This window comes from Taeniopygia guttata, chromosome 2 (genome assembly GCF_048771995.1).
Source record: "Taeniopygia guttata chromosome 2, bTaeGut7.mat, whole genome shotgun sequence".
NCBI lineage: Eukaryota > Metazoa > Chordata > Aves > Passeriformes > Estrildidae > Taeniopygia > Taeniopygia guttata.
The window spans coordinates 36,072,501-36,094,845 of record NC_133026.1 but is presented as its reverse complement, the minus strand read 5'-3'; the positions used below and the strand labels follow the sequence as shown (position 1 = coordinate 36,094,845).

Genomic DNA, 22,345 nt, shown 5'->3' with positions numbered 1-22,345 from the left:
ATTAGAGCATTAATATAGCACGAAGAAGGCTTATAACATGTTTGGCTTCTGCTGATACCTAATGATACGGCAAAAAAAAACACTCTTCTACAAGGCCGCTTTTAAGATACAAGGGAACCAGAGGAATTGTTAAGAATAATAGATAGCATATCTTGGATTAATTTTTTTAAAATTCGTTTTTAGGAGCAGAAGCACAAAAATCCTCTCTTAATCTTTCTTTTAGGTATGCTGCTTATTTAGCTTTTAGTAACTTGTAATTTAAGATCACAGTTATTAGGTGTATTTCAGCATTTTATATATCGCTCCCAGATGCTACAGTATTAGTTTTTATCACTGCATATTTTATGAAATGTCAGCCTTCTGTTGGCTGTTCATGCAGCATTGTTAGTGATCAAAGCCACAACATAAAGGAGAGGAATCTAAACAGTTGGCTTATCTTTGTCCTTCATTGTGACACAATACCATAAAATTACTTTACTATATAAAAGACAGGAAAAGCTTCATGCAGCACACTCTGAAAAGGTGAACTTTTTGTTATGCTCAACAAAATAGATAAACTCTTCTGGGTGATATTTTATGCAAGGAAAGTAAAGTTAGCAATGATATCTTTGGAGTTGGAAAAAGTTTTCATCTTTTCCTGCCTTTTTAAAGCACAATTATATATATATGTATATATATATGTATGTGTCTGTGTTGTAATACTATTATAAATCTATCCTTTAAAACTTTTTGAAATTGAAGACGTGTGCGTTTTGGACTATTCTGTATGAGGTGTTGTGGACCTCTTTGGGATACAATTAATCAAGACATTTTATCATTTGAAGAGGGATAATTGGGAAGATAATAGTTGGGCTTTACGTGATGAAAACTGCTGGCGATTATCACATATATTTGGCTTTCATTTTGTTTTTTCACACAGGAGATTATTTTGAGTTTATCCAAATTTTTGGTTAAAAATATCAGAATATCAGTCAGCCTTAATTTTTCTGCTTGCCTAAGTGAGTTGTGTATCAGAACTGAAATAATAAAGTAGGAAAAACTCTACAAGCTTTGGAGATATTCTAGGAATAAAAATCTTGAATGATTTTGATCAGCTGTTGTGTATGCCCTGCACAGCAGTTGGTTCAATCAATTTTATGTTTTGGGATGGTTTTATTAAAGTGAGCTGCTGCTTTCAGTAAATCATTGTAAAGATGCTACCTTTCTATATGCTTTTTGGGGACCTGCAGCTTACCAAGTCAGTCTATTAATATAAACAGACTTAACTTGGCTCCTCAAGAGACTGGGCTGAATTAGTAACCCCCCCCTTACCATGTGCAGTATTTATAAGATGGGACAGAAAACAAAAAAGGAAGTAGTCTCCTATTATGATAGTTGTACAGCAAGTAAAAGAACGAAAGTATTTCTGTCGTATTGAGGGGACCTATGAAAGGCATGTCAGTCAACAAGGCTCTTGACAGTATCTCTTAAAATACATGATCATGCACACTTCCTGATAGCATGTGTTTGTGGGTTTTTTCCAACTTCTGCTAGTCATTAACTTGTATACATATATTCTCTCACAGTACTTGATCATATTTTGATAAATGTTTCAGAGGTTTTGAACAAATCAGCATTTTCATCATGGCGTTGTGATCAAGATGGCCACAGTGCTCCATGTTATCTTGGCTTTATGGATGACATGGTAATTTCATCTATCTTTCCTTAAAAGCTGGTGCAGGAAGAGATCATTCCCATGTACAGTCAAAGGTTTTACTGCTTCTTTCTTGATGTGCTTCAAAAATACAGCAGGTAGAAAACAAACTGTTATCAGTTTGTCAAAGCTGAATATATTTAGTATATCAGAAGCATCAGTTAATTAATGATTTCAATTAATTAATTAGAAAAGTGGCATTTAGGAAAACAAAACAATCTGACAGTGGTAGGGAGTTCATCCATCAGCTATTCGACAGTAATGAGCTCAGTACAGGTCATCTTTCCTAGGTCAATATGGCAACACACGGAGTTTGCATAACTTTCTACTAGCATCAAGTTTATGATCCTTCTCCTGCTCTTCACAACTGAAAGGGCTGAACATTCAAAGCTGCAGACCTATTCCCTACCTTTCTAGATAAGGTGTGATTGCAATGTGTTTCGCTTCTGCTTTTTTGAAGAAGTAGGTTCTCCTCCTACTTTTTTTAAGAAGTAGGTTTTCATCCATTGTCCATGTGAGTAGGTGAATTTTACATGTCTTACATTTAGAGGGATTCTGGTTTGCTGTTGAAGGCAGAAAATCTCCCATTGGGCCTTGCCGTGATGAAGGATTTAGAGTCACCAGAGAAATTGTGATTCTTACAGCAATTTTGGTGTCCACAGCAGGAAGAGGTGTGTTCCTCAAAGAGAATAATATACAAGGGTGCATAAGCAAGGTTAGGTGTCTGAGAATCAGAAGGCCACGTATGTTGGCACTTCTTGCAAGTCTAGAAGTTCAGGTGACTGTGAAGAGAAGACAGAAAGCAATAAAGTCAGTCTTTAAAGGGCGAGATTTTTCCTTTACTGATTTACCTTTAGCAGGTGTTTTAAACTACTGTAGTTGAAGGGCAAACATTTTGTTCGGGGCTCCTTTTTATTTGTGTATCCAAGACTGCTTCAAACATCTGATAAAAAGATGCTAATGACACTTTAAGAGCTGAAAACGTGCAAACCTTATCCAAGCAGGTTCTCTTATCTTGCTACAGGTAAATCTGTTTGATTCCCTGGTCAAGAAGTCATGCATTGAATGCACAGCTTTCACGTATCCACTTGTTAACCTAATATACCCAATTGCAGCGACCAAAAGTCAAGTCTTGATGAAGCATAGTATGTAGTGGTACTTCTTTCTGTAATTGGTGCTTTGTGGTCCACATGAAGTAGTAGTAAATAGATGGGATGATAGCTCTTTGTTAATATGCTGGATATAATTGAGGTAGCTTGGTGCCTTTTAGCCTGATATTCTTGAATCTTGATAGGCACTTAGGCAGCTGATACGCTTTGGAAACGTAATTTCACTTACAGATGTTTTGTATGCATATATGTGCAAAATATTCTGTAGATTGATCTGATAATTTGTGAGCATAAATGTGAACTTATTTCCATAGAAAAAAAATTCATTACTATTTTGACCACCTTTTCCAGTAAGTTCCAAAGGCAGTCTTCACTATGTAAATGAATATACTGTTTTGTTGAGCATTTGTCAATGTTAGTACCAGCAAAACCAAAGGTTTTTCAGCATTTTTTAAATGCCATTATCCTCCAGTCTCTAAACTGAGGTTATAAATGTAACTGACAGAGAAAGTTGAGCAAAATTGATAGTCAGAAATTTTTTAATAAGATAAAAATTGTTGGTTTGGACTTGATTCCTGGTAGATGAAAATTGTGTTTCTGAAATGTAGCTATATTAGTTTATGTGAAGGTTATCACAGTGCTTATACCTATAGGCTGTAGTAGTCAGATTTCTATTCTGCACTGCAGAGTGCTCAATGTGAGTGACAAGTACTTAAAAACAAAGTTATGTACCAGGGGTGTTGCAGATATGTATTTAAGGACTTCATGATGATCCCATCCTCTCTTATTACCAATGCATTTTTTGGATGCATTTTGCATTTCCAGTTTTTGGTGGTCTTGTGTCCCTGGCCTGCTAGAATTGGCAAAGGGAAAAGTCAGTGAGGTTTCTAGGAAGCTGATAGTATACTTTTTTAGTTAATACACAGATTTATATTAAAGATAAGTTTAATAGGAACTGTGAGTGTTGGGTCACCTGAAAGAATTAAGATGAATTAATGTTAGCAGTAGAGTAACTCAGATATTTTCAAAGCTAATTAAGTTTTACTTCAGAATTTACTGTTAAAATCTAAAATACATGTCAAGCCGTTCCCCAAAGTGAGAGGGGCAGGATTGGAAAGGAGGAACAAGGCCTTCAGCATTGGTGAAGAAGCTATTCACTAAAGAAGCAATCTGACCAGCTAAATGAGGAATTTCCAGCAAGGAGATGCTTTCTAACTGGGGGAAGATTGAGAGTTAATGTTGGATTTTGATGCATTAATTAATCCCTGTTCACACATCTAACAAATCTATATTTGTAAGCATTCAAACTGATAAACATTTTTTTGTGTTACAAACATGCAAAGGTAAAGGAAGATGTGTAGAAAGCTCAAAAGAGCTGAATAGTGCTTCAGTTTGGATGATATCAACAGAATGCTGATAAAATACGAGTACTGCAGAGATTTTGGCTGTATTAAATATGCTACTTTGCTCACAGAATATGTGCTGCTAAGCTCTTCCATGTAAATACTGGCAAAGACCCAGGTTTCAGTTTCATTAAAGTCTACCCCACCTATAATAACTGTAGTCAAGAGATTGCAGTATTTATATATTCATCAGGTGCACTTTGTTTAGTTGTGGTGTTAAAATGTGTCAAATTGCTCTTCAGGTATGAATGAAGAGTTCATACTCCTAATTTTTATTGTACTCTGAGATGATCACAATTTCACCTAGAGGCTGAATATTGTGTAAGAGTGTTTAGAAGAAATTTAACATGTCCAACTTCTGATTTGGGAACATAGAGACTGATTGTTCCTTTTCACAGCAATTGAGAAGGTTACTGTTTTAAAATATGTATGTGTCTGAAGTTGCGAAGGGGCTAACGGGAAGAAAGACAAATGCCTCCTACAGTTAACTGTAGTGCCATTCCCATCAGTTCAAGAGCAGGTTGTTTAAAAGTGGAAGGCGCAGCATTTTGTGGTTGCCTTGTTGGATCACCTGCCAGTTAGTGGGGTACTGTGGCTGTCTTCCTAACTTTGTATCTCATGAAACCTGAAGGGAGAAGGTACTGAGATAAGATAGTTCAAACTAATGGTGATAGGCAGTGATCGTTTCTTACTGGTGAGTTAGCAAACAAGGAATATGTGTCTCTCTTCATAGTGGCTAAGGAGGGATGAGCTCAGGAACGTCTGACTTTTAGGCATGCAAGCCTTTCAGACCCAGGAGGACAAAAATGAGTCAGCTTAGGTTTGAGCAGGATGACCATGGTGTCTGTAGAGATGAGTAGATTTCTGTCATAAATAACAAATCAGCGATCTTCCCTCCCCACCTCTTGTGTTTTTAATTGCATTATGGCTTTTAACTTCCCATGAATGTACATGATGTAGAGCAGCGTTAATGTAGAGTATATGTAGAAAGGATGGTGTGTGCTTTTATTGCTCTTCATTTTAGATTTGTGGCAAGATGGGAGGAGGAAGATGGACTAAAACATTGTCACAGTTCTGAGGCCTACTAAGGAGATCTCGGCTGTGTAAACATTCCATTTTTTCCGTTTATCTGTAAATGTAATGGGATAAATTATTTCCACTCCTCTGAATTTATTGTCTTCTCAAGGTTTTAGATTCTGAACTTTAACAATTTGGTATTATGTGGAGAGCACAATGTAATAGCAACATTTGCTGTGTTTTTTAATCTGTTTCTGATATAGTTGACTTTCAGTGTTTTGAGCCATTTAGTGTCAAGGGACTATTTTAAGTACTGATAAAGAGAAATTAAAAAAAAAACACAGCTGTGACATCTTACATCACTAAAATTTTATTTGAACAGGCTCAGAGTTTTACTCCCTGCTTTTTAGTACAAGCTGAAAGTAGAAATCTTGAAGGTTAGAGACTTTTACATATCTTGGGCAGGGGTGGGGGGTCAGTGACATCCCACTTTTGATTTGTGAGTAGAAGACTAGATTTTTTTTGAAAGTTCCTTTATTTTATATTGTAAGCCATTGTAGCTTTTTTTTAAAAAATATTTTCTTAGCATATTTTCTTCTTTGAGATAGTGTGAACTAGTTTCTTTACTATGCACCTGCTATTCCTCCTAACAAATTTAATGCTTCATCTATACTGAGCACCCCACAGGAACACATGACTTAGGAAAGGGAAAAAATCAGCAGAAAAATAGGTGGTCTGAGCATTTATGTGTTAAATATGCATGTTAATTAGAAAAAATTAGAAAAAATATGAAAACAGATGTTCCATAAATTATTTCAGTCTCAGGATAGTAGTAACTTATACACTGACAATAACTTTTATATGTGCGTGTATACGTGTATGTCTGTATTTGGAACATTTATGCAACTGCTACATGGATAACACTAGAAAAATAACTTCTAGCTTAATTAGGCCTTCTGAATATCACCTGTATTTGTGGATGTTTCTCTCCTCTCTTGTGCTGTCCATTGAACTCCTGAAAGAAGATTCCTCAAAAAAGGCTCTGCCAACAGAATCAGTTGTATCATGAGACTCCTGGGGAGTATTTGAGGTAACTGGCATCAAATATATGCAAAACATTTTCTCTGCATATTGATATTGTATTAGGCAGAAATTTTAAAATGTAAGTATTTTATGTTCTCACATAGCCTGTTCTTTACTTTGGTCTCTTTATTTCTCTTAGCTCCTCTGTAGTGGAAAAAAAAATCCTATGACTTTCTAGTAGAAGGTACTCCAGCAGAGACAACTAAAATGTTGAGAATGTGTTAACAGAAGAGAGAATTTTGTAAGTGGATATTCATTTTAGAATTCATCTGCTCTTAGTGGAGTCATTTTGTCATTTTATAAAGAAGTCACTTCTGACTGACAACCAATTTTCTGAATATAAATTCTGATATAATTTGAATAATTACATAATTTCTGTCCACGTTAAAAAACAGACATATGTGCAGTTCGTTTTCTAATTATCACCACCAGAGACTGAAAAGTTAACTTCTCAGAAAATGAAGGCAATATAACATGAAGTAAGGGAAAATTTTGAAAAATAAAGACTTGTAGCCTTCTGTAAATTTTCATATAATTATTTCAGTATAACATTATACTTTTCTAGTTTGATACCTTTCATATTCTTTGAAACCTTGTATGTTTCTGTTTCATAAATTTTATTTTTTTCCCTTTTATAAAATCCAGCATATGCTGTAGGAAGGTAAAAGGCTGCAAGATGTAGACAATGAATTGTGGAAGAAGATTTTAACAGATTGGATTGTTAGTATTGAAGACTTTTAAAAACAGTGTTCAGGGTAGGCAATTGCTATTCTAGGAGATGCATTACACTAGTAAATGTATGAGAATGTGGTACTGTAAGAAAATGAATTACAGAAAACTATTAAGAAATCTTATTTATGTCTTGAAGAGGAAATATATTACCATAAATCCTACTTCATACCAATAAATTGTGTTGCCTACACAGAATTATTTAAACAAGAAAAAAAATCAGTGATGTGTTAATCCTTCACTGCACATGTATTCATTCGCATTGGAAGAGTCAGATCACACAAGGACAAAAGGAAATTTTATAAAAAGGAGTGAAATTTTTCTAGCTGTTTATCTTAAATTTTCAGGAAAAAAAACTACTTTGGAAACTTCAGTATTCAGTCTCAAGCTAATAGTGGTGACGACTTCGACGCCTGCTTGAGCCACCATTTTTCTGTGATGTATTTTTGCATTTTCTTTGCTAGACTTACATATTTTCATGAGCAGGCAGCACATACTGATAATTCTTTTCCCCTGGAAGATATTTCTTTTATTGCTACTTTATAATGGAAAAAGAGTAGCTGTAACATCTGAGCCTACACCTGTTAGAATACCACCATGCCATTTCTGCTCTGGTTATTTTAAGGAAGTAACACAGTAGAGGTTCTGGCTTTGGTGGAAATGTCCAGGTTTTTCTCCTCTGTCAGCTGAAGGTAAAAACCTGTGGTCATTTTACCCTGGTGCTCTTACTGTTGCCAACGTTAATAAAATAATAATGGCAAAATTGTAATTCCAGCTCAAAACAGTAACCATCCATTAGTTTTGCAATGTTGGGAGGGAGTAATACATCTGCATTCAGCCATCCTTGTAGTTGGATGTAGGGTAGATATATGTATCAAGTGCATTTCCATAAGTATCATGAGACCCTATGATTTTGCTTCAGTAAAAATACATAGCTACTGAAATTTTATTGGGCCACAGATCATAGTGAAACTCCTTTCCTGACAGTAAGCAGTGGTTCATTCATGTTCATTCTCTGTTATTCCTTGGCCTAGTGACCTTTTTTCCAGATTCTGAAATAAATTAGAGAACAGCTGCTTTGCTTTTGAAAACCACAACCTAACACAATCACAACCAGACCTTCCAAAAATCTCTGCTATTATTTAGACATCAATGAATAACAATAAAAAAGAATTAGGAAGAGTTTGTGCAAGAAATTATAACATCACTTTGTTTTTAAATTAAATACTGTATATTAATCCTGTGAGTCCTAGCAGTGCCATTTGTTTTGGTCTGTATTCATTACTGTTTGGGTATATTTAGACTTGGATATCCTTGTTCTGGTGTGGCCATCTAGTTCTCTGGATCTGTGGCTAAACATGTGGATCATCAATGATGCTGAAGTTGGCATTCAACCTCCTCTGCATTATTGCCCTTCTGGTTATAATCCTGTAAGATAAAGGATAAAGATAAGGATGAAATGTGAAACCTTTAGATGGAAATGATAAAGCCTTCTGAGTCCAAAGATACAAGAAATAATGCTCTTAAAATATTTTGGCTTTCAAATATTTTTGTAATTGCTTTTTTATTGTATGAACAAAACATGGAAGTTTGTGTTCTGTTAAAACTTGATTATTCCAATATGAGACTCTTTGAATAGCTAGAAAACATAGCAGGCTTTCCCACTTTTTTATATATCTTGGTTTTACCCAAGTTGATTTATATTTCAGAATTTTCTCATTATTCTGAGAACTATCACATTAAACACTTGAGAAAAAATAAATATCTGTGATCTAAAAAAAAGTATATGTGTATACATACACATATATATAAATGTTTCTATTACGATAAGCATTTGTATTTCATGCAATTTTTTCTGTGCATTTTTTTTCCTACCCTCGTTAATAAATATCAAGGTATTTTCCAACCCAGAAATATTTTTTTGGATGACTGGCTTTAATACTATATCCCTATTTATTCATACTCATTAATGTGACTAGAATTTTTATATGGGGATGTTCTCTCTCATTCACTTTTCTGGGAAGGCTATGATTTTTGTAGGTATGTGCTTCCATCTGTCAATGCTAGATGATGCCGAATTGTAGGAATGTTCCTTGTGTTTGAAACAGAAGGTAGTAAAGGCTTTTGGCTATAACTTAGTTTTTGTTGTGAATTTGTTTCAAGATTTCTGATTGGCTTTTGAGAGAACTCTGTCTGGTGTACCAAAAAAAAAAAAATCTTGTCATAGAAAACTCTGCTTTGGTTGACAAGATGTGTGGGAGAGCAGACGTAGCATTCAGCAACTTTAGGCTGTAGTATTTATTGTATTCAATAGAGATAAATACTCCCTTTGATTCCTGTTGATAAAGGTGATACTGTAGTCTCTGTTGCTGAAAAGATGCTCTGAAGCATTCAGTACGAGTTGACACTTGCAAAGAGCTAGGAGGATTCTGAGGGGTGGTGTGATGCAACAGTTGTCCCCATGAAAGCTGATAAATTTGTGCAACACCACTAAATAAGCCTCAGTGCAAACCTGAATCCCAAAGGTGGGGATTGTCAGAGGTACTGCTTAAGGAGCTAATATGTGAGCTTTTGTTTCTGTATTGTATTTTAAAACTAGCTTTTTGCCAAATGTTCTTCTGTTAAGCATTTTTAGTATTTTGCTTTTTCATCGTTATTCAGGGGAGCAGCAGTATCTGTGCTGCACTATCTTGGTGTCTCTTTTGTGTGCATATACATCTGTATGTAAGTTATGTGTAGTAGTGAAAGAAAGTGCAAATAAGTGATTTCGAAAGTGATGAAACTCGATGCTTGAAATATTTTCCCCTAAAAACTGGTTCTGTAGTCTGAGATTCATCCAGAAGAGAAATATAGAGGAACGCTTCTGTTCCTGGAGAAGGTTGCTTCATGTGCAAGGAAAATGGTTGAAAGGAATGATTTTATCCTGAAATTTTTAGAGACCCTGAGATCCAAATATATACGGAGCTGAAAAACAAGAAACTGGGAAATTAGTTGAATTATGGGAAATAAATGCAGGAAAGCCCAGGATGGTATTTCTGCCTTAACAGTAGCTAGTGGTATTCCTGGGGAAATATTGTAGAGCATTTTTTCACCAGGTGCATTGTAAGCAGTGTAGGCTCAGGAACAAGACCTTTCAGAAGTCCAGCTGGAATGAGGAGTGGTGGGAATTGCCTGCATTCATTATCTGAATGAAAATGAGAGGGGGGGGAAGACGTGTTGTTACTGCAATCTGAATGTCTCATAGGAGCAGCATCGCCAAGAGTACTCTTAAAATAGGTAGTGAAGTGACCATGTGGTATTGCAGCAGCTCATTATTAGTATCATTGAGCAGCAAAACATACATTATTTTTCTTGATTTGCTACAAAAATATTTTAAGGAATTCTTTAAGCAGTACAGGTTTCCAAAACCAGTTCTGTAATTTTATATGTTCCTGATTTCTCTGAACCTTTAATATTTTGATGACTAGTCCAGCAGGAAGGAAAGTTATTACAGTAGTTTAAGAGCAAGAAAAAAATTATTGCAGATAGGTAAAAAAGTTCCTCTTGCTATGAATAATACAGTGAGAGTTACATACGCAGATGAATCAGGCCATTTCTTTAATATGTAATCTGATTTTCCATACATGCTTATAATTGTTCAATAAGAAATTTGTCAGAAATACACTGTGCCTACAATTCAAAAATAATATACATGAAGTGTGACAGTGGAAGGTCTGCTGGTTTATTGCATGCTAGCAATTTGCAAAGTAATATCTTAATCCATATTTTTACCCTACTCCTAGTGCACCAGGATCCATAACTCTTGAATATCCTTGTTTTCAGGTATTTTTCCCCACACTCACATTGCATACTTAATATTGAAGATAACACATTCCAGGGCATGGTGAAGCATATTTAAAGCAAACCTAAAACTAATAATGCAGAAATTACAAACATCACAATAATTTTAATGTTCCACTCCTAACCAGGTACTGGGAGTTGTGTATCTGAAGAGAAGGTGAAAAAATAGTTTTCAATACCTCAATTTGGTAAATAAAGTTAAAATCTGTGGTTAAAACCACTTCTGTGAGCAGATAATCCCAGTATGCATGAGTTTGCGATGACCCCTGTTTAATGACCAAGTTAGCAGTGAATTATTTTCTTGCTCCAAGTAAGGGATACGTGCACACTTGATTTTGTCTTTCCGCAGTGTGCCTCACCCTCAGAAAGTAGATAATAACAGTAGAATAATATTTGTCAAATGTTTATTGGAACCAAAAAGAGTGGACATCCTATAAACACAGGCTGGTTAATATTGGTAGTTGGGAATCTTGAAGTGCTTTGCAAACAAGAGTGGGTATTGTACTGTGGGATTTAATTGAAGATGCTGGTTGTCCCTCTAGGAACTGATCTGAACAAGGAGCTGAAATGCCAGTGAAGCATTTTCCTTAGTGCCTGAATTTTCTAGGTAAATTTGATAAATTTACCTTTCAGTTGTCTCTGAGAAGGGTACAAGCTACTTGTAAACACCTTCACTGACCTGGAATTTAATCAAGGTCTTCCAGTTTGTGAAACTTAAAGAATGTCAGAAAATCCATACAGTACTGCAAACGAAAGGGTGCTCCAGATGAGCATGTATTGTTCATGTAGTTAGCCAGCAGCCCAGCCTGTGCAGTGTGCTTACGGTCTTTGCATCAGACTCAGTTTCTTCCTTTGTGGTTATTCTTGCATTGAAGCCAATGTCACCCAGAAAATGTTTGTCCTTTCCTGGTAACTTCTGGGTCACTGTCACATTTATAGAAATAATGTTGACAAATTCATCCTTTAGTGTGGATTTTCTGTAGCTAATGTCTCTTACAGTACAATATTAAAATTCTAGCACCCCAATTTCCATGGCTAAGCTTGCCACATGTGTGAGGTATGTAACACAAAGAGATAGCCCTGTCCCCAAGAGGGGACAGTGGGGTGTTGCAGGTACCTCTCCCTGGACAGCGCGGTCAAGTTACAGAAGTTTTCAGCATCCCCCTGTTCATTCTTAGACTTTACCTACAGCCAAGAAGGAGACCTTATCAGCATTAACTTGTTTTGAGGAAAAAAACCCAGCTTGATGGGAGAGTGGAGGAACAGGAGCAGCTGGAGATGCAGGAGGCCACAGAGCAGCACAGGGATGTGGCCAGTGGGGACAGCTGCAAGCCAGAGCCACCCATCTGCAACAGGCTTTACCTGCTTACTCTGGCTCCCAAGCGCTTGGGAACTGACGCGGAATCCTCTCTCCCACCTCAGCTCATGGGTTACTGACATAGCATTTTTGAAGGACGAAACTTTCTTTTCTTTCCTAATACTGCAATCATTTAAATGTGGCGGGGTTTTTCTGGTTTTGTTTTGTTTTTTTTCCTGGGGGAATCTTTAGACAGTACTTGACATTAGTTATTCTCGTCTCTTTAAAGGCAGGAATAGATACTCAGATTCTTAAACTGGAACTTTTTAGAAAAGACTGTCAGTCCTCTGATGCTGTTGTATACAGCCTGAGTCTGTGCAGCACTGTCTGTTATTTCCATTATGAAATTTTGCATTTTTATTCATACCTTCTCTAAATTGAGGAAGTTTAAACAGGCAACTTTTGCATTTCGCATTTGATTTTGTGATCTGTTTGGGTAGTGAATTCTTTATTAAACCTGAATTATTTTATTTTTTGTTAAATGTTGATTATGAAGTAGTTAGATACATTTAAGCACTGTTACAAGTACAGTCCTCTATCAAAAAGTTAAGATGTCTAAACAGATTCTCAGACATTTATACAAACTATTTATATACGTAAGTAGGATTTGTTGCAAACACATGAAACTGATGTAATTTTAACTGAGTTGTTAGGGATTTTTTAAAATTTCTTAGCATTAATATCAATTCCTATTTAAAGATGCTGCTTCTCTTATACTGGATTAATAGAAGTGGCTGAATTATAAGGATGTTATACTTCTGATAATGGGAGCTGTGTTCATATAAAAATATATACATATATTTTTCTTAAATCTGATTTGATACACCAATTCCCATTGTTAGGTGCAAATTAAAAAGAATTTTACTCTGGTAGGGGGTTCTAAAGCCTTGACATTATTTTAATCTGATAACGAATGGCTCTGAGTTCATGTTCTTTCAGTTGTTGGCAACAAATCTAAACCTGTGTTTTTTGGATTTATGAGGATAAGTCCTGCTTTGGCAATCTTGTAGATCCTCAGGAGAATAGTTAAACAGTGATTAATCATTGTTTCTTCACTGAGTGTGCAGAAAAGAATGGAAAAGCTGCATTTCACACTTCTGAAGCAATTAATCCCCATGATCTTAGCCAGGTTTGTCTTGTAGATAACTTGGGATACAAAACTGTACCTAATTTATCAATGTATGCATGCCATAAAGTATAAAACACACAATTTATTTCATATCATTTATAGTCAAATGTAAAAAAAGAGTGACTTTGCCATATCCAAGAGTGTTTCTTACATTACCTTCATATAAACTAAGTACCAGAGATTACAATGGGATTCCTGTTTATTGTGCACATCTGGTGCAGTCACTATGCATTTTCTCATTCACTTGCTGGCATTTTTAGTGATTGTGGCATAAATCACCTTGCTAATCAGAAACATAAGTGACGGGAAGTCATCTCCTTTTTTTGAACAATGGGAAAAAACATATGGCTTCTTAGACAGGACTTGGCTGTTATACTATTTATGTGGCATTATATTCTGTATTTAGAATTTCATATTAATTGCTGTGGTTTGATTGAAGGCATAGAATGCCCTGTGGTTTTGGCCAAAGTACTTGTTTTATTATCTACTCATGATGCTTTCCATGCTTAATATCTGTTGTATTTGTGTGTATCAAAAAATGGAGCTGAACATGCAGGCTGTATGTATTTTAAAATATGATAAAATGTTTTAAAATGCTTTTTCATCAATAAGATTAAAATGAATGTTGTGTGTTCTGAGTGACACCATATAACAGAAAGCTGTTATAAATTGTGTGGCATAGTAAACAAGAGAAAATAAATGTTTGCCCTTGTAGGAAACACATATACTCTAAACTTTTCTTCCTGCACAGAAGAGGACTGTAGAAAATCAGACGAGGAGGAGGTGAGACTGGTAGCTTTTGTAAGGAAAGTTTATTGATAATTGTGCTTCTGAATTAAAATTCCCTGTGGGATAAAACATATAATAAGATGCCAAAATTATATTAACATGTGAGGAAGATAATTGCACCCAAAAGCAATTCAGGTACAATATCATTTTTGTGTATCTGTTTCTTCTTCTTCTTACATGAATGTTTTGCACTTCATTTTGTGTCACTTATTTTGTGATTAATGGCAGTGTTTACTCCTTGATCCAAATAGTTTATTATTAATAATAATTACTCTGAATAATTTTTTGTAGCCTTTTGAAAGAATATATTAATTTATGGCCACTGGTTCAGAGTTTTATTTACTATTACATTATTTCTTTTAAATAATTAATTGAACATGTAACCTAATTCAGTAATTTTATTGACCAAATTTCTCTAACCAGTGTGGAACTCAAGGTTATTACATAGTATTGGAATACACTAATTTCTGAATTGTCAGGAGTCTTTATTCTCTGCCAGGAAACTCCTAAATAATTACAAAAACAGTGAATTAAGTAACTTATGATTAAGATTTTCATATGGGGCTCTTGAAATCAAAGGAGGTAAGCAGGATATAAAAAGAGACCATCCCAAGTGACTAGTTATTATTGGTAACACCTCTCTGGCATTACAAATTCTGCCTCACTGGTAATAAAGAAAAACAGATAATGGTAAAGAATCAGATAAAACAGATAAACAGATAAAGAAAAGCAGAGTAGTGCTAAAAAGCACTTGTTAAACCTTGGGGGTCTCCATAATCTTCACTCAGGTGTGGGTCTAAACGCACGTTGTAGAGATGCTGCTTTTGAAAGCTTGTCAGAAAGCATGTTTTTCCCCAAGAATTTGCCTTCTACTAGGAATTGTGAAAAATCCTGAGGATACCTGAAACTAACTGACGTGACATCCTTAAGATTACTTATCCAAAAAGAGAGAAACTTCAAAAATAACAGGACAGCACATCAACTTAACTTTTTAATAGCTGCTCACTGTGAGTTTTCTGCTGTTTCTGCTGTTGTCTTACATAGTGGAACAGTAATTTCACTAAAAATTTTCAAACTTGGTGTATTAGTTTAACAGGAAAAATTCTTCCAAATTACTCTGAAATACACAATTACCCCTATTAAGTGCCTATAAATGCTAAAAAAAAAAAAGGTCTCATCTTTAAAATTGTCTCACTAAGTCTGATTTCATAAATCTTGTTTTTTAGCATTTATTTTTCATAGTTTCTACTCACTGAAAAAATCTAGCTGTAAACAAATGTGCATAAACTTCCTGACTCACTCAGTATTACCTGAGGATTTTAAGTAGACCTTTATATGCACCCTTAAGTAAATAATGTAATTGAAAGCATGTTTGATTTTCCTGGTGTGGTTCCAGGTTAGTCTTCTAGTTTGGATAAGTAATGTATCATTGAAGTGGTTTGTCCCCAATGTGCTTATGTTCTTCCTGCAAAGTTGTGTCAGCATTGGGAAAATTGATTTCTTTTGGATTAAGCTAACTTGGAAGTTGCACACCATCAGTGTGTAAGTGGACTTCTTTTGTAATAGCTGCTAGGGGGCTTTTAGTCCTGAACATGACCAGCTCCAATTAAACCCCCTAAAAGATGTTTTGCTTGAATGTTGGTTCTCAGGATTAACTATTTTGTTCTGCCTGTCAGTCCACATTGAGCAGTTGCCACTTAGACCTGTTATGAATCTCATAGAGCTACCCAAAGGAACACTTAGTGGTTTGTGCAAAGTTCTGATGGTCACCAGGCCTTTATCAATGCATAGATGTTTAATTAGGCAAGTGGAATTACTGTCATGAAGTTTAGTTATCATATTTAAATACTGAGTGAATGGTAAAATGATCTCTTCTCCTTTGACCCTGTCCAGGAATGAAACCCAGAAGTCAGCATTGCGTGCAATGACAGAGGGCTAAAAGGGAAAGAACAAAGGAGATGGTCATAAAATTGGGAGATGGAAAGGAATAAAGCTCTTGTGCAATAAACATGATCCAATATTTTTCACATGCATAAATCCACTAGTGCTGTGGTCTGTTAAGGGAAAACTGTTTTATTTACTTGCATGAATTATGGACAGAGGTTTTTACTTTATGCTTCTATTCCTGATAATTTAGATATTTTCTCTTTGAAAGAATTAGATGAGCTATAAACTGTAGACTTAAAATTTAAGGCTCCTTTCAAAATGGATAATGGTAGAGTTCCCATTTTCACCCTAAACTCAAGGTTACTTTTGCCCAACACAGTGTAAAAAAATATTGTGGTTATCAGGCCATCAGACATTTTGATGAGACACATTTTAAAACACCAATCAATGAGCTGCAAAGTTCACTTTCTTTGATAAATAGTCAAAAACAATTCAGGAGATGGTTAAAGACTGTGTTAAGACAAATTCATTCTTCTAATGAGGATGGTGGATAAAATAATTTACTTCATGTTAATACAGTTATTTAAAACTTAAATTTTGAGTTTACAACCATCTGTCTTAAGGGCTAAGCTCACTATAAACTATTATAATCATTTAAATAAATAGAGGAAAAAACAATCCGTTCAATATGTTGAATCAATATGTCATGCTTTGAATATCTATATAATTTTCCTCACATTAGGATCCGTGGCACATGTACAGTACAATATGGTCTATAAATAGGCCTGGAAAGAATATGACTGTATCTTGGACTGCAGAGGGAATGATAGTGCTCCCCAGAACTTGGTATGTGGTTTTGCCTAGCAGCCATCATTCCCTGTAATCAGAGTGTAGTTCAAAACATAACCTAATGAAATTAAAAGAAGGTAGATTTTGATGGCTGCAAGGTAGCAGAGCATTGTCCTTTCCTGTGTCCAACACAAGCAGAATCTTCATTTGGTATATGCATTTCATTCCTTGCTTGGGCTTGGGAGAAAAACTGTCATTTTTTGCAGAAAAGGACAGTTTCAGGGCTGTTTCAGTGTTCCCATCTGGTTGGCTTGGCCAAAGGAATTAAGTGCACGTGGCTGGAGGAGTCCACACTTGCTTTCAGCACCCAGTACAACAGTGAATGTGTGTTGTACAGAGTCTTGCATCATTGTGACTCTGTACAACAATGACTCTACTGACTTGGAAAATATGGATTGGAGCATGAGCTATAGGCCTGAGTAGCCCAGGAGTACTGAAGAAAAGAAAAAGAGGAAATGATGGATGGTCAAACATGGCTGAAATTCATTTAAGTGTGACTCTATGAGAGATTTATAATACATATGTTTCAAGTCAGCTTTTAGTCCTTTTTTTTCAGCAATTTTTATTCTTTTACTGCTAAGAGATATTTAATAATTTTAGAATAGATTCACAGACTGTATTATGAAAATATGGTGAAACAATATAAGTGGCTTTGCAATATTTAAGATAGTATGTATACAGTCTAAAAAACTCTGTAGAAAGAACAACATCTAAGTTGGTGTTACTGAAAATACCAGCCCGATTATTGTAAACTGCTAGTGTACTTCTATCACATAGAAAGAGTAAAATTATATCTGTATTGTAGGAATGGGACAAAGGACAGCAGTGAGGGAGTGGTAGAAGCAGAGTAGGTCCTAAAGCACATTCTGGGCCTCCAGTCCATTAACTACATAAATTGAGAAACTTCCATGTTCTTCTGAATTATGGAAGAAGTCTCCTGAGGCTTTGCAGTGACATCATAAGCTATTAGAAATTTGGTTTTGATGTCACTAGAATCTCTTGATGAAGTCATGGCCCAGTAATTAATTTTTCATCTGTATTTATGCTGAAATTAAAAATTTTTAGGGCTAGATGGATGGATGAAGCTTCTTTATGTTCTGTTCCTTACTGTTGGAAGTAGCATACCATCTTGAGGATATTTAAAAAGATACATGCAATATTTCTCTCAATATCATGTTCTGCTGTTCTGCAGTTTAATCTAAATTAAAGCAAGTAAAATGTGTCTATTGTGTGGATGGAGAATATTAGGATTAGAGGAGAATATGGAAGATAAGAAATCCAGGTTCTTGTTTCTCATGTGTCACTCATTCAGGCCATGTGAGCCTGTAAGAGCCAGGTCTTGACTAAGACCATACTGAAATCTTTGTGTGTCTCCCATAAAAGAGTTCCACAGGAACAAAGGAAAGTGTAGTGTTTTATATATATGGAGTATTTTATACCATTGGAGCCTTAACATATGGTTGTGGGTGTCACCTAGCATCCATGTGCCTCAATCTCTGCAGCCATAAGATGGGGGAAATGCTTGGCAAGGTATTTCAACTCAGCACTATTTGGAAATCATTGTGATTTTCATAAACAACGAAGGTGTGTTGGGTTTTTTTCCTGAAACAGTAGCAGTCTGTTGTTGACTGATGAGCATTGTTAAACACCTAGAATCAAATTCCTGGTCAGAATGCAAATACTCAAAATTCCTAGTACAATAATATCTATTGTGCTACGATAATATTAGGTAAATTCTAACCACTTGCTGGATGCTTGGAACCTTTCTAACAATGTTTTATATAATTCTGTTCTCAGTTTTATTCCTATTTCTCTCCTTTTGACATAGTATTTAAAAAAAAACTGGATCATATTATTAAGTTAGATGAAACACCTGTTTTTCAGCATTTTGTTTTGCTAGATGGCTCAGGCAAATTGCATGGTTTTGAAGCTCATAATTCTATAAGTAGAATGTAAAAATATCTTAACTTTTCTAGACATTCTTTAGTTTCTTCAGCAGCAAAAATACACATTTGTTTATCTAGATCTGTTCAGACTTATGCATGCTAAGACCCGTTTGAAAGCTGAAGTCTCTATGTAATTTATTTTCAGTGTGTAGTGTAAACTGTTGTGCTGTATATACATTTTATATTTATGTCAGAAAAGGGTTGCAGAGGGGTACTTTAAAACCACCTTTTTGGCTCTAAATAGCTATTGTGTACATATGGTAAGGTACTGCTGCTTAACAATTAGTAACTGCTTTGATGAAACTAAATTACATGTTTAAGTTCCCATCAGGAAGTCGCTTCACATATCTGTATTAATGTATTCAAGGCTCGAGAAGGAAAGTTAATTTTCCAGCTTAAATATTTAATTCAAGCTTAAAATTTAGTCTGTAATTAGAGCTCCCAAATGGCAGGAACATGGAGTATTTGTCCATTTTAATTAGATTGTTGTTTACCTATTAATTATATATCATATCTTGTCATATAGTTTTGATGGTAACAGATGGTGCTAGGAGTTAGTAAGGGTTTGAACAAAATAAGATTTCACATGATTTATTAAGTTGCACTTTATTAGTGAGTGGTCTGCTTTCGTCAGGTTATTCTGTGGAATAAGAAGTTTGAAACATTTCACTAATTTTGGTGATTACTCTCTATGTGAAAATATCGAACTTAACAATTCCAAAAAGTGCATTTTTTTTTCTTTTAGAGGAAGTTGTAATACACCTTGTATTTCTCCAAAGTTATTGCCTCTATACTATGCACATGACAGTAAACTTGCAGCTTCCCCTCCCCCCCCACCCCCCAAATTTTTTGCATAGGATTTTTTAGGAGCAATACCTCTTTTGTCTGCAAAGAATACTGCAGTTCTTTCAGAGGTGAAAGACCTGATTCAGCTATAGAAATTTTAGCTTCTGCACAGAATCAATTTTCAAATTTCAGTGGCTGAAAAACCCAACATATCAATTTGTTCCTTGGTGCTTCCAAAATACAAATGTGTATACATACACAGCCATCTCTCCAACAAGCATTTAAATGTAAAAGGTAATTGAGATTTTTCAGAGTTCTTTGTTTGTAGACGAGCCATACCATATACCTTCACCCAGTATGTGAACATTTTTCCAGTTCTTTGGCAATATCTACTGCTGATGCAGTTCACCTAAATTCTTGTGTCCTGTATGAAATGTAAGTATGTCTTCTATCAAGCGATGTTTTGATGAAATTAGGACAGTTTACCCCACACTGAAAGCTATGTGCTCACATCTGGAAATCATGTAGTACCTTACTTGTGATATTTTGGAGTTCTCACTTAAACAGTCCCTTTTAAGACCTGCAACAGAGGAAAAGAAAATAAAATTGAAAAGAATGGAAATCTCTTCTGAGTTTTGGAACATTAAAAAAAGAGAGAGACTGAAAGAAATTTCAATTCACTTTATGACACAAGTGAAAAAGAGAGAAAATCAAAAAGATACTTAAGTAAATAAGATTGTCTAGTGGAGGTTAGAGGAAGAATATGTTATTTCTTGAAAAAGAGAGCCTTCAAATGGGTGAAGATTAAGGAGGCATGCATGAGATGTTGCTGAACAACGCTGGTAAGTGGACAGTAGCTTTCTCTATGGGGAGTTTGCACAGAAACTAATCAGCAATGGAGCTTAGCAGTGTGGTGTTTGTGGGTGGTTTAGTAGTGATTCAAGATTGTTTGAGCTTTTAATTCCACTTTATCATAGATCATTTGATCTATTCTAATTTTGGTCACCAGAGGAATGAGATCAGCGACAAGTTTCTTAAGTCCAGGTCATTTCAGCAGCTGTCTGTTACAAAGCTGAGTAAATAAATCATTATTTTGTGGCAAAACAGTCTTCCTCTTTTCACTAGTTGCTTTCATGATACCTTGATAGCTTAATCCTCTTGGGGCATAATACTGTCTGAATAAATGAAGATCCTTTTCCTGTAATCCTCCCTTTTTTTTATAAACTAATTACATATTTCTGTTTTCCTTCCTCCTTCCTAATTTCCCTCTGTCAAGTTAAAAAAACATGCACGATCATCAGAACTGTACCTGTTTCTTGACATTGACCATGACTTTAAAGAGATGGTAAGAGTCAAGAGCTTTGCTAGTGAAAAGTAAACAGATGGCCGCAGTACACACACTGATTTCAAGGCTTGCTTCAGTGGGCGACTTGACAAACAGTAGATCTACAAAACTGCCTCCTTGTTCTGGCACGCGCTTTGTCCTCACACCAGCAGCAACAGATGCTTGATGCTGACACTAGTTCGGTTTTTCCCCGCATAACTTTGGTCACATACTCTGAGTTGGATTCACTGTGACCTCTCTCTTGTTTCATAATTGTCCCCATTAGCATGATTGCTACCTTAAAAAGTATTGATAAGTATGTCTGTGTTCAAATCAACTGGAGGTGGGGTGAGTAGGGGGAGGTGTTTGGGAGTGTGTATGTATCTTGGATGTGTTCCCAAGCTGAGGATCGTTTTATCACCACCTACATCTAAAAAAGAACCACTATGCTGAAATTGTGCAGTTTGATTAGCTAGGAAGAGCTAAGTGACTTGGCCTATTGCCTCTTGTATGTGTGAAAAGATTACCTTCTAAAAATGCGACCTTTTATCCTCTTTTGCTCAGATCCTGGATTTTTCCCTGTGATTTGTAGAGCTGTGTTAATAACACAGAAAACGGCATTCAGTTGTTAGCAATGGAGATATAAGTGATTATAAAAACATTATCACAAGATAGAAGTAGTAAAAATATTCTACTTGCTGAGCTTGCACCATCAGAATTTATTTATACATTTTATGCAAAAATACAGGGTTAATTTTTTTTCCCTTTGACCCTGTATATCAAATGTGATAAAATATGCTATCCTGCAGCTAAAAGCAGATGGAAAAATAAATTGAAGAACAGCATTTAACTGCAGTCTTATCCTAGTTCATATAAAAATATTACAAAAATAAAACAGAGACATAACTAGGTCATTGAAATGTTCTTTAAGAAAGCCTGCTTACGCAACAAAATTACCCCATTTTCAAATACTGTGGTTCATAACATTCAAGGAAAAAAAAAAGGATTTTGAAATATAGTAGCATGAATTTTGTTTTTAAATTAGTTTATACTCTTTGGAGTCGATCATTCATTGAGAACTTTTTTTTGTTTCTTTTGCAACATTATAGAAGTAGTGGGCTTGTATTAAAGCTTTCTTATGGACATTTGAGAGTTTTGAGTCATCGCTTCTAATTTATTGCAGTGCCTAGCAGGGCTTCAGTGGTGCTTCACTGATACCCTGTTAGGCACTGCAATAAATTATCTTTCTTTGGAATATCAGTGCCATTTGTAGTTTCCAGAATAATTCTCCTTCCATGCTTAACTTTGTAAGTAGATTTTGAAGAATAAGGTGAAAAATACACAATTCAGTAAAATCTGTTGGTATGGATGCTCTGATAGTGAATGCAGCCAACAGTGACATTC

The 22,345-nt window shown here is 35.4% G+C and overlaps 1 protein-coding gene across 10 annotated transcripts in view; it reads left to right on the top strand.

Moving 5' to 3' along the window:
* TBC1D5 (TBC1 domain family member 5) overlaps positions 1 to 22,345 on the top strand; it is a 317,122-nt gene that overhangs the window by 80,277 nt on the left and 214,500 nt on the right. The gene's annotated exons all lie outside the window — the stretch shown is intronic.